The 6,148-nt window shown below is 36.9% G+C and overlaps 1 protein-coding gene across 2 annotated transcripts in view; it reads left to right on the forward strand.

The window, feature by feature from the left end:
• Ptpn4 (protein tyrosine phosphatase, non-receptor type 4) overlaps positions 1 to 6,148 on the forward strand; it is a 184,202-nt gene that overhangs the window by 170,080 nt on the left and 7,974 nt on the right. The window lies entirely within an intron of this gene.

Below are 6,148 nucleotides of genomic sequence, written 5' to 3' on the forward strand. Positions count from 1 at the left end.
GAAGGAAGTGGCCGCTTTTTTAAAGGGAGAGAGACCACGCCCCAATGGGCGGGTATCTCAGCGGCTATAGGCTAGAGGAGCGGAAGGACCTTCCGCAACAATACAGGTAATAAATGCATCAGTGATATCTAGTCCATTTACATTTGACAAAATCAGAGAAAATACTCCATTAGCTATCCTATCTTGGTGAATCCAAAGTCTTCTACCTAATTTATTTTCCATCATAAAACTTGCTTTCTGTATCTAGTAATCAAGGAAAACTATAACTATCTAGTCCTCAACTCCCTCAGTGAATCAAAAAGGAAATAATATTAACTGAGTAAGCAGGAAGTGCAAGGAACAACTTCCAATAAATGTAAGAAATATAACAGAAACAACTGGCTGCCTGGACATTCACCCAAAGTTCCTCTGCAATATTGGTGCATCCATCTTCAGACTACAGGCCTAGAATATTCAACAGACTATTCTGTGAAGCAGGATATTCTGAAGGGCTGTTTCACTTTGTCTTGACAATGTCTGGCAGTCGCTCTTTTTTGTGTCCTGCTTGTCCAATTAGGACAACATACTGTCAGCAGTCAAGCCAAGGGCATTTTCTTGACCACTGGCTTAGATTTGCCACAAAGAAAGCAAACTCCATGTGGAGTTTCTTCTATGTCCATTATCTTCTCTGAAGTAGATTGGTTTTGCCAGGAACAGATAAAAAAAAACAAATAAACAAACAAAAAGAGCATATGTTATTAAAATATCTTAAATGCCATATTCAGTAGATCTCTGAGGTGTTTGAAGTTGACCTGTCTATCTAAAGTATATCTTTGTATGACCTTGAAAACATACCTAATCTGACTACAAAATCAGTTGTAATAGGTAATTATCTACTAACCTGTATTTCCTTATTATCCTAAACAGTTGGTAATAATAATTTTCAAGGAATAGAAATTTGTATTACATTGTTAAATGACTTGTGTAGGTATAATACCTTGAACAAGAAGTATATGTCAGTACGTTCTACCAAATTAATCTCAAATTTGTATCAATATACAAAATTTGTATACAACACACATAAGTCCACTCCAATGTAAAATATTTAAAAATTGTGGTTGCTTTTTAAAAGTAGACTCAATAGTCTATCTTTTTATCTTATTTCTTTTCAGAGTAGATTCAATAACCTACCCTTTTATCCTATTATATCTATATCCCCCTTTTTCCTTTTCCAAACAAGAACCTTGAATGTAATTTTCTTTGTTTTTTTTTTAACCATTACAAATAACAACTTGTGACCAATCCTCCAAATAGTGACAAATATCCGTAACAAAATGAAAGAACAAAAGCCACCCACCCCACATCTTGGGAATATGGTTTTTGTCTTCTTAAATTTACTTTCTGCTATCTGGGGAAGAGGGCTTCTTTAGGGGATCCTGAAAAGAAAAATTTGGGTTGTCAAGTCTTGGGAGAGGTAACTATACCATTCATTTGTTGTCCAGTCTCTGCGCACCTGGAAAGTGCAGGGTTACTCTCAAGTCCTGGCTAGAGTAATCTGTTAGGCTGGATCATCTCAGTTAGACACCTCGAAATTGTTCTAAGCAGTTTGTAGTCCAAAGCTGATCTTTACACGGTGTTTTTCAGCTTAGTGGTGTTATCATAGTCCTGGAGGAATCGTTGTGGTGGGGCCCCTATCCTCCTTTTGGAGACTTCAAAAGTCACTGTTAGACCTGCTCATGATTCATTGTAGAAAACTGATAGAGACTCAAACCCAAAATCATGTACAGGAAAGTAGATGAAACCTTTTTCTAGAATTAGTACTCTATATGACCATTAATATCATGACAAAAGTTTAAAATATATATTAATCTTATGAAATGTAAACCTTATAAAATGTATACCTTAAGAAAAACTGCTATAGAGTCATTATAAAACCAAAGAATTATGATCTTAGTATCAATAAAGTTGTCCTTAAATATTTGTTTTTCTTCTGTCCCATATTATTTATGGCTCTACTGACATGACATGGAGATTTTGGATTTTACTTTAAAAAACTTGCTTGGGTTTAGAGAAGGAGAGAGCCCACTTGAACTCCAAAGCCAGCTTCAATTATAATTAGACGGAGACCACAAAAAGACATATTTGCATTACATGTCTGTAGAGCTCAGCAGAAACGCCAGGCAGTGGTAGCACATGCCTTTAATCCCAGCATTTGGGAGGCAGAGACAAAAGGATCTCTATGAGTTCGGGGCCAGTCTGGTCTACAATAGCTAGTTCCAGGACAGGCACCAAAGCTACAGAGAAGCCCTGTCTTGAAAAACAAAAAACAAACAAACCAAAAAAAGAGAATAGCAGAAACAAACATTTAGGAAGATTTATAACGTTTTATCCTGTTGGAAATGGGATATCCCAATAGGCCAATTTACTCTTTTCTTTTTTTTTTTTCTTTTTTCTTTTTTTTTTTTTTTTTTTTTTTTTTTTTTTGGTTTTTCGAGACAGGGTTTCTCTGTGGTTTTGGAGCCTGTCCTGGAACTAGCTCTGTAGACCAGGCTGGTCTCGAACTCACAGAGATCCGCCTGCCTCTGCCTCCCGAGTGCTGGGATTAAAGGCGTGCGCCACCACCGCCCGGCTCAATTTACTCTTTTCTTTGACACATTTTTTTTCCTGGATGATTTGTCTTTTTCCTTAGATGTCTCATTTGTCCAGTGGTCTTCAGATTCCTTAGCTGAATACCTTTATTCTCTTGAAAAGACAGAAGCAAAACCCTTCCCCAACCCTAATTTTGAGAAGATTGTCTTTGTGCAAGTTATAGTGATCAAATGAAAAGCATTTGTTAGTTTTATGTGTTAGTTTAGTTTAAATGGCCATGCTATTCAGTGATCTATCAGCTCTTCTAATTGAGAGATATCTCTTGTTCAAATTGAATTTTTATCAATTTTGATGGTATCCCTAATGTTTCTTCTCCTGTGGAAACAAAAGCAAAACTCCTTCCCCAAGGTAATACATGTTCTGTTTTCCATTCTGAAGTCAGTACATCTTTAAAATGTATCAGCTGATTTAATTCTTTTGTTTTTTTCTACTATCCAGTGTTTCTCCACAGTTGTTGTTTCTTTCTCATTAACATTTAGAAAATTAATAAAGCATTATAAAATCTATTTCTGGGGGTATACATCATCCGTTTCTGTTTATTTAACATAGCCTTTAGAGTTCAATTTGATTTTTCTACAACTGCCTATATGATTGTGTGATATACCTGTAATATGTTTTATATTATAAGCAAAAAACTGATTCATTTTCTTAGAGACAAATGCTGGAGCATTGTCTGTTTTTATTTGTACAGATATACCCATGATGACCATAACTTCTAGCAAAAGTGTGATTACTGAATCAGCCTTTTCCAAGCTGAAAGCAGTTGCCCATTGAAAACCTGAATAGGTATCAGTGGTGTGGTATACATATTTTAGTTTTCCACATTCTACAAAATGGAACACATCCATCTGCCCAATTCCATTCCTTTGAGTAGCCTTTGGGTTACTTTCTCAGGTAGTAGTGTTTGATTGTATCAAAAACAAGTAGGATATTTTCTTATGATTTTCTTACCTTGGTACCATGTTCATGGAAAAGTCTTTTTTTTTTTTAAACTTTTACTATTGACATGACATTCCTTATAAAATTCTCAGGCCATCAACATGTTTCCAATCTATCATTGTTATCTTATTGGTGTAGCCAGAACTTCAAGAAGTATGTTGAATAGATTTGGAGAGAGAGGACAGCCTTGTATTGGTCCTGATTTTAGTGCAATCGCTTTGAATTTATCTCCATTCAATTTGATGGTGACTGTCAGCATGCTGTATATTGCTTTTTATTATGTTTAGATATGATCCTTGTATCCCTGATCTCTCCAAGACCTTTATCATGAAAGGGGTATTGGATTCTGTCAAATGCTTTTTCAGCATCTAATGAGGTTATCATATTTTTTTCAGTTTATTTATATGGTGGATTACATTGATAGATTTTCTTTTTTGTTTTGTTTTTCGAGACAGGGTTCTCTGTAGCTTTGGAGCCTGTGCTGGCACTAGCTCTTCTAGACCAGGCTGGCCTAGAACTCTCAGAGATCCTCTTGTCTCTGCCTCCCAAGTGCTGGGATTAAAGACGTGCGCCACCACCGCCCGGCTACATTGATAGATTTTCTTTTTTTTCGTTCTTCTTTTTTTTTTTTTTTTTTTTTTTTTTTTTTTTTGTCGTTTTTCGAGACAGGGTTTCTCTGTGGTTTTGGAGCCTGTCCTGGAACTAGCTCTGTAGACCAGGCTGGTCTCGAACTCACAGAGATCCGCCTGCCTCTGCCTCCCGAGTGCTGGGATTAAAGGTGTGCGCCACACCGCCCGGCTGATAGATTTTCATATGTTGAACCATCCTTACATCTTTGGGAGGGAGCTGACTTGATCATGGTGAATGTTTTGTTTTTGTTTTTGTTTTTGTTTTTTGATGTGTTCTTGGATTTGGTTTGCCATTGTTTTATTGAATATTTTTGCATCCATGTCCATAAGGGAGATTGGTCTGTAATTCTCTTTCTTGGTTGAGTCTTTGTGTGGTTTAGTTATCAGGGTAACTCTAGCCTCATAAAAAGAATTTGGCCCGAACTTACATAGCGGACAATGAGGACTACTGAGAACTCAAGAACAATGGCAATGGGTTTTTGATCCTACTGCACATACTGGTTTTGGGGGAGCCTAGGCAGTTTGGATGCTCACCTTACTAGACCTGGATGGAGGTGGGCGGTCCTTGGACTTCCCACAGGTCAGGGAACTCTGATTGCTCTTCAAGCTGATGAGGGAGAGGGACTTGATCGGGGAAGGGGGAGGGAGATGGGAGGCGGGGGCGGGGGGGGGGGAGGCGGAGATCCTTAATTGAATAATAAAATTTAATAAAAAAAAGAATTTGGCAATGCTCCTTCTCTTTCTATTATGTGGACTACTTTGAGGAGTAGGTGTTAGCACATTACCTCTTCTTTGAAGTTCTGGTAGATTTCTGTACTGAAACCATCCAGCCCTGTTTTTGTTTTTGTTTGTTTTGTTTTGTTTTGTTTTGTTTTAAATTTCCTTACAAGTTATAGGTCAATTTAAATTGTTCAGTGGCCTTGATTTAATTTTGGTATGTGGTACCTATCCAGAAAATTGTCCGTTTCTTTTACTTTTTCCAATTTTGTGGAGTATAGATTTTTGTACTAATGACCTAATGATGCCCTGGATTTCCTTGGTGTCTGTTATGTCCCCCTTCTCATTTCTGATTTTGTTAGTTTTTGATGTTCTCTCTCTGCCTTTTGATTAGTTTGGATAAGGTTTTGTCTATCTTGTTGATTTTCTCAAAGAAACAGCTCTTTGTTTCATTGATTCTTTGTATTGTTTTCTTTGTTTCTTTTTATTGATTTCAGCCCTCAATTTGATTATTCCCTGTCGTCTACTCCTCCATAGTGAGTCTGCTTCTTTTTCTAGAGCTTTCAGGTGTGCTGTTAAGTTGCTGGTGTGAGATTTCTCTACTTTCTTTATGTAGGCTCTTCATGCTATGAACTTTCTTCTAAGCACCGCTTTCATAGTGTCCCTTAGGTTTGGGTACATTGTGCTCTTCATTTTCATTGAATTCTAGGAAGTCTTTAATTTCTTTCTTTATTTCTCCCTTGACCCAGGAGTGGTTCAATTGAGCACTGTTCAATATCCATGAATATGTAGGCTTTCTGCAATTAGTGTTGTTAAATTCTAACTTTAAACCACAATGATCCAATAAGAAGCAGGGGCTTATTCCAATTTTTTTTTATATCTGTAGAGATTTGCTTTCTTACTAAGTATGTGGTCAATTTTAGAGAAGGTTCCATGAAGTGTTGAGAAGAGCATATATTCTTTTGTGTTTGGGTGAAATGTTCTGAAGATGTCTGTTATGTCCATTTGAGTCATTACATCTGTAAGTTCTCGTATTTCTCTGTTAAGTTTCTGTCTGGTTGACCTGTCCATTGGAAAGAATGGAGTGTTGAAGTCTCCTGCTATTAGTGTGAGGAGTTTGATGTGTGATTTAAGCTTTAGCAATGTTCCTTTTACATATGTTGGTGCTCTTGTATTTGGGGCTTAGATGTTCAGGATTGAGACTTTATCTTGATGGCTTGTTTTAACATTCCTAT

This window comes from Microtus ochrogaster, chromosome 6, assembly GCF_000317375.1.
Source record: "Microtus ochrogaster isolate Prairie Vole_2 chromosome 6, MicOch1.0, whole genome shotgun sequence".
NCBI lineage: Eukaryota > Metazoa > Chordata > Mammalia > Rodentia > Cricetidae > Microtus > Microtus ochrogaster.